Source organism: Petaurus breviceps, unplaced genomic scaffold, assembly GCF_028583685.1.
Source record: "Petaurus breviceps papuanus isolate PSGF00001 unplaced genomic scaffold, PetGlider_PUasm1.0 90444, whole genome shotgun sequence".
NCBI classification, from domain to species: domain Eukaryota; kingdom Metazoa; phylum Chordata; class Mammalia; order Diprotodontia; family Petauridae; genus Petaurus; species Petaurus breviceps.
Genome location: NW_027187256.1, coordinates 359,851 through 371,160, shown reverse-complemented (window position 1 = coordinate 371,160; position 11,310 = coordinate 359,851). Strand labels below are relative to the sequence as shown.

Genomic DNA, 11,310 nt, shown 5'->3' with positions numbered 1-11,310 from the left:
AATAAAATTCTATGGATGATCACTTTAGAATCACTAGGGAATAAGGAAGAAAAGATCCAGAGAAATTTTCACTAAACACACCAATCCCATGGATGTCCAATAGAACCGAGGACATCTGCAAAGAATGAGCATATGACACATCCAAGAAATACTTGATATGTGTAACTTTGCTTTAGGTAGTGATTAGGGATTGGACCTGGGCTTTTTTTTTTTTTTCTGGAAAACTTTATTTTTATTGTAGGTGGAATGGGACACAGCAAGTTAGATGATTCCAATTTTGTTGGCAACATCTAAAGCATCATAGTCTGGAGCAAGATGGACATAGGCCTTCTTCTCTCCATCAGGCCGGATCAGTGTGTTGACCTTGGCCACATTGATGTCATACAGCTTCTTTACGGCCTGCTTGATCTGGTGCTTGTTGGCCTTGACATCCATAATGAAGACTAGGGTGTTGTTGTCCTCAATCTTCTTCATAGCAGACTCAGTGGTCAAGGGAAACTTAATGATGGCATAGTGATCAAGCTTGTTTCTTCGAGGGGCACTCTTCTGAGGGTATTTGGGATGCCTTTGAAGTCTCAGTGTCTTGGGTCACTGGAAGGTGGGGGATATTCAGATCTTCTTTTTGTGGCTATGGATGCCCTTCAGCACTGCCTTCTTGGCCTTCAAGGCCTTGGACTTGGCTTCTGTCTTGGGTGGGACAACAGCTTCCTTCTTCACCTTCGGGGCCATGTTGGGGGAAAGGCTGGACCTGGACTTCTGACTTGATTGATATTGGGAACTTCCCTATGAATAAACTCTTCAACCAATGCAATTTTGCAACTATGCTGCAATTTATCATCTCATGGAGTTTCTTTTCTTTTCTTTTCTTTTCTTTTTTTTTTTTTTTGCCTTTTGGAGGGCAATTGGGGTTAAGTAACTTGCCCAAGCTTATGAGGATAGTTTTTTTGTGTTAAATGTCTGAGGTCAAATCCGAACTCAGGTCCTCCTGATTCTGGGGCCAGCGCTTTACGCACTGCGCCACCTAGCTGCCCCTTATGGAGTTTCTTAGGGCATTTAGATATGAAATGACTTGCCCAGAATCATACAGATACTGTGTCAGAGACAGGACTTGACCCAGATTTTCCTTTTTCTGAGATGAATTCTCTATCAACTATACCACACTAAGAAATGTATGTTCCAGGCAGTAACCCTTTAATCCCCACATGAACTGAGCTTTTGGGAATAGGCAATGGGGACTCTCAAGTCAAGAGATTCCAAATATCCCATACACCTACTATAGTTTTCCCCTTTATCTTTACCTGTTGAATTTCTACACATCTTTGAAAACCTAACTCAAATGCCATCCTCTCTATACCAAATTCCAGTGTCCTTTTTTTTGGTACTCTTTCCCTGATTCAGACCTAACAAAGTGGTTCACCTTTCTTTTGTGTACTTATGAATTATAATCATATATTATTATGACTATTACATAGTCATAAGTCCATGTATTACTATACTGTAAGGTCAATGAAGACAAGACCTGGGTTCAAATCAGGGTTTTAACATTTACTATGAATGTGACAATGATCAGTGATTCTCCATGACCCTCAGTTTGCTCATCTGTAAAATGGTGATGATACATGACATTTTTAGTGGTGTAAGTGCTTTGTTAACCTAAAAGCATCATATAAAGATAAATTATTATAATTTTATAATAGGCATGTTTTTATTTGCCCTCCACAAATATTACATTTTTATGTATCGTGCCCACCATCAATCTCACAGTACTTTTTACATTGTGGTTGACTTAAAAACATGGAGTTATATTTTTGAATTCAGTGAAATAGGAAAGTATATTAAAACATTGGTTTGTAGGGAAAGAGAGGAAGAACCAAAGCAACCTGAAATAAGGAAGAAAGTATTGACTCTAGTCCCAGCTCTGCCACTAATTCATAGTAATCATTCACTATGAGCAGAAAACCAGATCAGACTTTAATGTGAAAATGGAAGTCACTCCTAATGAGTTTCTTATTCTTCTCAATATCTCTCTTCAAACCCCTTCTTTATCAGTCCTCTATTTACTTCTTCTTTGTTCCAATTTCTGATGAAGAAATAAATGTTTTTGCCAAGGTAAACGCCTCTAATTATCTGCTTTCTCATCTTTTTTTTTTTCTCCTGAGAACTTACTTCTCATATATTTTCTCTCTATTTTTTTTAAAGCAATTGGGGTTAAGTAACTTGCTCAAGGTTACATGGCCAGGTGTTTCTGGGTGGGTGCTAAGTGTCTGAGCCTGGATTCCATCCTCGACACGGGGGCCGGTGCTCTTACTCATTGGGCTACCTGGCCTCCCCTATTTCCTCTCTATTTCATCTTCATTTCCCCCTTAATCAACAATCATTAGCCACGAACTCCTTTCCATTTCTCCCTAATTCTCCCTGGAGACATGTCTTTCTAATTCTAAGCAACCAAGCAAGCAAAGAACAAACAATGCAATTACCACTTTCCAAACCAAAGTCCTAAAAAGTATAATTTATGATCATTGGCTCAATCCTCTTCTTTAATTTTTTTTATTTTTAACATTGCTGTCATTATCCAATATACCTCCAACCTCTCTTGTAAAAATAATTATAATCAGGTAAAATAGACCAACAGATGATCATATCTGACTATATCTGACAGTTTTATAGCTCCACAAGTGTAAGCATTTTACTATCAATCCTCTGGAATCCTTTTATTTTTAGAGAGGCACAGAGTGGCTAGGGTTAGATTTGGCAGCAGGAAGACCTGATGCATCAGGCATTTGCCAGTTATGTCACTCTAGGCCAGTCATTAACTTCTGTCTTTCTCAATTTCCTCATCTGTAAAAATGGGAAAAATAATAGCATTGACCACTCTGAGTTGTTGTGAGGATGAAATGAGATAATGTCTTTAAAATATTTTGCAAACCTCAAAGCACTTTATAGATGCTAGCTGAATTTCTTTTACATTATTTGTAATCATTGTGTATATTGAATGAATTAAGTTAAGCAGCCAATCAGCAAGTATTTATTAAATGCTGATCACAGATCAGCTACTATACTAGATATTACAGATATAAAGACAAAAAAAAAGCAATAATCCCTGCTCTCAAGGATCTTACATTCTATTGGTCTATTGGAGGAGTGAATATGTTCATTTACATGATCGTATACTGAATACATACAAAATGCATACAAACTAGTTCAGAGAAAGAGGGCACCATCAATGCAAAGGACCACAAAAGGCTTCATGTAGGTGATACTTGGACTGGCTTTGAAGGAAGCAAGAGATTCTATGAGGTGGAGGTCAGGAAAATGGCATTCAATGCATGAAGCATTACCAGTGAAAAGATACAGAGGTAGGGGATGGAGGGTCACATCTAAAGGCCAATTTGGCTAGAATGTGGCATATAGGAAGGAGAAAAAAGTATAATATGATTGTATAGAAAGGCTGGAGCAAGGTGGCAAAGTGTTTTAGAAGCCAGTTTATATTTTATCCTGTTGTTTTCTTGGTACCATTTACTTTCTGCTATATCATCTATTCAAATAAAACTTCCCAAGTGTCTCTCTCTTTTTTTTTTTTTAAGCAATCGGGGTTAAGTAACTTGCTCAAGGTTACATGGCCAGTTATTTCTGGGTGTGGTGCTGAGTGTCCAAGCCTGGGACTCGATCTCCAGGTCATCCCAACACTGGAGCCGGTGCTCTTACTCGCTGAGCCACCTGGCTGCCCCTCCAAGTGTCTCTTGCTAAGACTAGAAGTTGTTTTTAATTACACAATTAAGCAGACAAGACTTTAAGGACATGTTTCAATGGTTGCTTCCCTTAAGCAGAGTTTCAAAGACATATAGGAAGAGATTTCCTGTGGTCTTCCATTGTTCTCCAACCCCAATGAGAGGAAGAGGTTTGTTCTGTTAGAGCTAAGAAGCTCGGTGGATAGAGTGCTGAACTTGGAGTCAGGAAGACTAATTTTTGTGAGTTCAAATTTGACTTCAGACAGTTATGTGACCCTTTGCAGGTCACTTAATCCTGTTTGTCTCAGTTTCCTCATCTGTAAAATGAACTGGAGAAGGAAATGACACACTACTCCATTATCTATTCCAAGAAAACCCCAAATGGGGTCACAAAGAGCCACTAACTGAACAACGCCAAGGACATTCATGTCCTGAGGGACAAGAAGAGCAGAATTTATGTGCTCCTCAGTGAGGTCTTACTTTCTAAATGGCTGCTCATCAGAAATTCTACTTCTGGGCTCCAGATGACCCACCTACAAAAATCCCTTATCTCACTCCTTTACCAATATGGCCCCCAGTGGACCTGGATGGCTAGTACATCAATAACCAGAAAAGATAGTGAAGTTCTGGGTACAGGTGTCCCTTAATGGTATAAAAAAATGACAAGCCCATGACTTGGCAACTCTGACTCCTTTGGTCTCCAGGTTCATTTAAGGCAGACATTACTTTAGGGTCCTTCTTCTATACCCTTATCCTTGTACCCTTCACTTCCAGAAAACAAGCATTTATGGGGTTAAGTGCAGGACATTGTTTTTCAATATAATTACTTATTTAATTTAATAAGTATTTTAATATGTGCCTCTAATTTCCCTCCATTGAACAACAGCAATATCAACAATGACAATTATAGCCCTCATCATAAACATGCATGATCCAGCAATACAAATTCTCCCGTTGGCCATAATACACACACATACATTTGGATGGATAGATGGATACATACATATACATATATATAGTTATATCTGTATGTTTATATATGTGTAGGTGTGTACAGGTATCTAAATATATAGAGACATACATGCATATATGTTATGTATATAAAATGTATACATATACACACACACTTAGACTTAGACATATACATTTTCACTTGTGTCTGATTGTTTGTGATGCCATTTGGGGTTTTCTTGGCAAGGATACTGAAGTGGTTTGCCATTTTCTTCTCCAGCTCATTTTACAAATGAGGAAACTGAGGCAAACAGGGTTAAGCGATTTGCCCAGGTTCACACTACAAACTTACACATATACTTACGTATACAAATAAAATATATATGCATGTAAAATGTCCAGTAGCAGGATTTTTGGGTCAAAGATTATAAATAGTGTAGTGATTCCATTTTTAATTCCAATTTGTTTTCCAGCAGCTAGACTAATTCACAATCCCTCCCAGAATCACTCCAACACTATTTCAAACTATTTCAATTTTTCATCATTTTTGCCAATTTTCTGCATGTGAGGTCAAATCTTTGAGATTTGGTTTGTTTTTTGCCATTATCTTGATATGACTATTGATTATTTGCCTAATTCTGAAAAATGTTTATTTTTATCTTTTGAACATTTATTAGTTGGGGCTCGTTTTTAGTCATCTATGATTTTGTGTAGTTTGGCTATCAGGGATATTCAACAGATAGATTTTTTTTTAATTCATCAATTTCTCTTCTTATCCTAGAGGTACTGATTTTGTTAAAGCAAATTTTTAGGATTTGATGCAATCAAAATTTTGTAATTTATTTGTTATCATCATCTTTATCGATAGATTGGTTAGGAATTCTCCACCAAACCTTAGAGTTTTTAAAATGTTTCCTCCAATTCCCTTTTATTTTATTGACTTTAAAAAAATTATAATTTTGCAGAATTCAGTTTTGGTTTTTTTGTCTTTCTGTTTAAATTGGTACTGTAATTGTGAACATTGTTTTCCTGGTTCTGTTTGCTTCATTTTGCATCAGTTTATGTCTCCCCTATCCCTTTGATCCCTTTGATTATAGTTTTTTTTTGTTTTTATTTTTTGCTTTTTTTTTTTGGAGGGGGGAAGGCAGGGCAATTGGGGTTAAGTGACTTGCCTAAGGTCATATGGCTAGTAAGTGTTAAGTGTCTGAGGCTGGATTTGAACTCAGGTCTTTCTGACTTCAGGTCAGGTCTCAATTCACTGGGCCACCTAGCCGTCCCTATAGGTTTTTTTAGCATTCAATTTTGAACAATTACTTTTTAAAAATATGTTAATTTATTTATTTTTAGTTTTCAATACTCATCTGTCAATGTTGAAATTTATATGATTATCACGACATTTAAAAGGGATATACATTGATAGAGGGTGTGGGTATAAATGAACTAATCTGATGATAAAAAAAACTTTATTAAGGGATACAAAGGGATCGTATCCCTTAATAAGGTTTTTTTTATCATATACAAAGGGATCGTAATAGAAGAAAAGGAAAGGATGAGGTAGAAAAAGGTAAATTATGCCACACAAAGAGGGCATAAAAACATACTATAGTAGAGGGGAAGGAGAGAGGGAGATAAACATCATATGAACTTTATTCTCATTGGCTCTGGATCAAAGGATCAACATAATCAGTTAAATTTAGGATTCTAACGTGAAAAGACACAAAAACTCATTATAATAGAGGGAAAAGAGGGAGGGAGAAGAGCACTGTATGAAATTTACTCTCTTCGGTTTGGGAAAATCCATTGTGCCCTACAGGCAGTAGGAAGGGTAAGGGGAGGGCAGATAAAAAAAGGGGAGAGGTGATGGTTAGAAGAGAGGGAAATTGTAGTAAAGGGAAAGGGTAGGTAATGGTGGGGCTCAGGGAGGGAATACTGAGAGAGGTGATGGTCAAAAGGAAAACTCTTAAGGAGGGGAAGGGAGAAGGAAGAAACAAAAACATAAACAAGAGGGAATAGGATGAAACAAAAGACAGACAGTAATCATAGCTGTGAATGTGAATGGGATGATCTCTCCCATAAAATGGAAGCAGATAGCAGAATGGATTAAAAACCATAATCCTACAATATGCTGTCTACAAGAGACACATTTGAAACAAGGGGATATACACACAGGGTAAAGGTAAGAGGCTGGAGTAGAATATATTATGCTTCAGCTAAAGTAAAGAAAAGCAGGGATAGAAATCCTTATCTCAGATAAAATACTTCCATAAGTTTAAGATTTTCCCCCTCTCTCCCCAAGATGGCATGCAGTATAATATGGTTCTACACATACATTCTTATTTTTTTTAATTTTTAAATTTTTTTTTTCCTTTTGCAGGGCAATTGGGGTTAAGTAACTTGCCCAAGGTTACATGGCTAGTTTTTTTGTGTGTGGGTGTTGTGTCTGAAGCCAGAACCGAACTCGATTCCTCTCTACTCCTGGGCCAGCACTTTACTCACTGTGCCACCTAGCCACCCTACACATACATTCTTATTAAACACATTTTCACATTAGCCTTGTTGCCTAGGAGAATAATAATGAATAGGAGAGAACATTTGAAAGAAAAAGCAAAATAAAACAGAAAAGAAAATAGTCTGCTTCGCTCTGCCTTCCAAATCCGCAGTTCTTTCTCTGGATGTGGATGGCATTTGCCATCATGAGTCCTTTGGAGTTGTTTTAGGTCCTTGCATTGCAGAGAAGGGCTAAGTCTATCAAAATCAGTCATCACACACTGTGGCGGTTAGTGTGCACGATGTTCTCCTGGTTCTGCTCATTTTACTCAGCATCAGTTCATATAAGTCTTTCCGTGATTTCTTTCATATTTATAGTTTCTTATGATAAAATAATATTCTAATGCCTTCATATGCCACAATTTATTTAGTCATTCTCCAATCAAGGGACATCAACTTTGTTTCCAATTCTTTGCTACAAAAAGTGGAATCTACCAGTCTAAAGGAGGGGGCCCCTTTATCCAGATTCAGAAAGTTCCCTGCCTGTTGGGGGGCGTCCCGATACTATTTTTTTTTAAACTTGCTGTCTACAAGAGACACATTTGAAAAAAGGGGATATACACACAGGGTAAAGATAAAAAGCTGGAGCAGAATATATTATGCTTCACCTAAAGTAAAGAAAAGCAGGGGTAGCAATCCTTATCTCAGATAAAGCACTTCCATAAATTTTAAATTTACCCCATTTTCTCCCCAAGATGGCAAGCAGTATGATATGGCTCTACACATACATAATCTCTTGGAGAAGGTCATGGGCATGAGACTGAGTCAGGAAGAGACATGGAAAACTTCCCCAGTGACAAGGACACCAGCTGTGGGAGTCAGCATAAGAAACTTCTATAAAAAGAAAAGATTTGGAGAGACAGGTTGAGTTAAAGTTAACACCAAATTCTTTTTTTTGTAGGGGGAAAGGCAGGGCAATTGGGGTTAAGTGACTTGCCCAAGGTCACACAGCTAGTAAGCATTAAGTGTCCAAGACTGGATTTGAATTCAGGTCCTCCTGACTCCAGGGCCAGTGCTCTATTCACTGCACCACCCAGCTGCCCCAACACAGATTTCTGATCTAAATCCCAGTATCATATGTATCTTACTCTCATTCAATTTAATTCAAGTAAATTAATATGTGACATTGTGTACCAGGGACTCGACTAGGATCTGGGGATACAAGGAGTCCTTGGCCTCAAGAAACTTATATTCTACTGACTCTGATAAGGAAACCATTTTTCCCCTGTGTTCTTGAGAACCTTGTACTTAAGTTTTCAAAAAATACCTGGGTACAAAACCAACCTTGCTTTTCAATTTATGATTACTCAGGCAACAAATTGTATTATGCATAACTATCAGTACGTCTCCTAAACGTACCAAGATTCTATATTCATCTTTACAGGACTCTCAGTCTGATGGGGAAGTACTTCCTCACCTTCAGCATAATCCTTCTGTAGTAGAGACACAATCCATCAATTTGTGGAACCCATGTTCAGTGACGATGGCAGAGTCCCCACAACCTGGCAATTGCCAGCTTCATAAAAGATTTGAGCCTCTTTCTCATTCTAGACTTTTGAGCAAGATGTCCTTACTAGCAAATTTCCCTATCTTTTAATCAATGAACAAAAATTCATTAATTAGCACTACATTGTAATCATTCTTCTAGTTTCTGAGCATACAAAGACAAAAATGAGAGAATTTCTGGCCCCCAAGGTGCTTATGTTAAACTAGAATCTAGTGAAAATGGCAATATGTATGCAATTATGATGTATATAAGATATCCATTCAATGCATTTATGGTAAGTATGCATATCAGTGAAAGGTGACTATTGACAAATAGGTTGTAGAATCAAGAAAGGCGTTAGCAGGAAGTGGGTTTATTTCTTCCATTTGCAACTGCAACTGCAATCCATGAAATATTTTCCTTTCAGAGTCACCAGTGGAGTTCAAACTGACCAGTTAAATTCTTCCACAGCTGTGAAAAAGGTTAAATATAAATGGATACCATCTCTTTGAAGCCAACTATCAACCAAAGAATTAATTACTAGTTCTAATCCCAATAGGTCTCGATGTAGTAATGTAACAGAGGGCTTGTGTGTGTTGGCTGAGGTCCAGCATGAGCAATAGACAGGGGAAATGCAAGTGAGCAATTTTGCTATAAATATGACTATGCGCTTGGATCACAGAGCAGTATCTGGGCTGGTAAGTCAATGCTTGCATTGTGTCCTTTCCCCAGCCTCATCATCATTCTTTTCCTATCCTCATTCCTTCCCATGAACCTTTAGCACTCTCCTTTTCTTAAGTGACAAAACCTATTCTAAATTCAAAGTTCAAAGCAATCTTTTCCCTTTGCTGTTATAATTTTCTTTTACTCTTCTGTTTCTTTCCATTATTCCCTTCTTACCTTTCTCCTTCCTCCTTTCCCCCAATTTTCCATTTCCATGATTTAAGCCTATTTTTCCTGATCCTAGTCAGGAAAATTCCTAATGGAATTGTGTTCCTTCCTAGAATTTCAGTTCAATTGGAAAGAAAATCTAACACAGGTGGGGAAAGTAAATAATAATGAAAGTCAATATGGAATCATTTTCAAAGAAAGAAGTCAGTGATCAATTTGTCTCTGTAATTTTGGAAATCGTTCAGAGATTAAGCGCAATGTGAATTGAGACTTTGAAAAATACTGTTGAAAACAAGAAGACTTGCAAAGTTATGTTGGGAGAAAGAAGAACAAAGAAAGAATTAGTTCAATGCTTGCTATAGCTTAAGTAATTTCATGCCAATATTTTTTCATTTTTCTTAATTCAGAATAATGAGGGAGGGGATAAGATATACACATATATACATGCATATGTAATATAACATTCATATATATAAACATATATACATAACTGCATGTCTAGATGAGTCTTTTTTCCCCAATTTTAAAAACATTTTATTTAAAGTTTTGCATTCCAAATTCTATTCCTTCCTTCCTCCCTTCCCTTCCCTTCCCTTCCCTTCCCCTTCCCTAAGCGGGTAAGCAATCAGATTATACATGTGAAATTGTGTAAAACATTTCCATATTAGTCATTTTGTACAAAAAGACTTGAATAAAAGAAAAAATGAAAGGAAGTGAAAAAATAGCATGCTTCAGTCTGTATTGAATTAATATCAATTATTTCTCTGGAAGCACATAATATGCTTTATCATTAGTCTTTTGGGGTTATCTTGGATCATTGTATTGCTGAGAATAACTCAGACTAGACCATTCTTACAAAGATTTCATATAGATGATTAGAAAGTTGGCCTTTGAGTTGATGTCTTCTTAATTACCCTTCCTTCCTTCCTTCCTTCCTTCCTTCCTTCCTTCCTTCCTTCCTTCCTTCCTTCCTTCCTTCCTGTAATGTAATGCCAAAAGAAGGCAACTTCCCAGGTTCAAAATACCAGCATAGGTGCTCTCTATTTTATTTAGTGACAAACCAAGAACAGAGAAGATCAAAACATGACATCATTCCAAATACAGCATTTACTAAGTGTGATTAAATACTCTCCAAGTACTACCCCACCCCAGGATCTTCCAATCATTCAATCAATTACAAAGTCTCTGTTCTAAATACTTCTCCACCCCTAGGCTATACCTTAATTTAGTCCACCACAAAGCCCCTCTTCTCAAATGGAGATTAGTTTCCAAACATAAGGTCAAAAGTTCCCCACCCCTGGATCACAATTGAATCTACCCCAGAGTTACATCAAGTTTAAACACAGAACTTGATACCCAAATGGAGGTCTTTTCTTCATCTTGACACGAGGCAAGTTCTCAGCAATCTTAGTTCCTGGGGAGACAAGGCTTAGCAAAGCCACAAGATACATTGCCAGTCCCTTCATGAATTTATCCTCTGTCTGTAGAACAGTCCTAGAACCCCTGAACACATTAGCAAAGCCCTCTCCCAGGATTTCTGTAAACATACAACAAGAAAATCCTTCTTCAGGGCTTCTGAACCAACAGAAAGGCTCCCAGACCCCTGCAACAACAGCACTGTCCCTCACCAGTGGACAGTATTCACTCTGTCTGCAGGACAGTCTCCAGACCCCTGCAACAACAGTACTGTCCCTCACCAGTGGACAG

General features: G+C 37.6%; 1 pseudogene; it reads right to left on the bottom strand.

Moving 5' to 3' along the window:
* Window positions 1–202: 202 nt before the first annotated feature.
* On the bottom strand, window positions 203–793 carry LOC138177581 (large ribosomal subunit protein uL23-like; annotated as a pseudogene).
* Window positions 794–11,310: the final 10,517 nt, after the last annotated feature.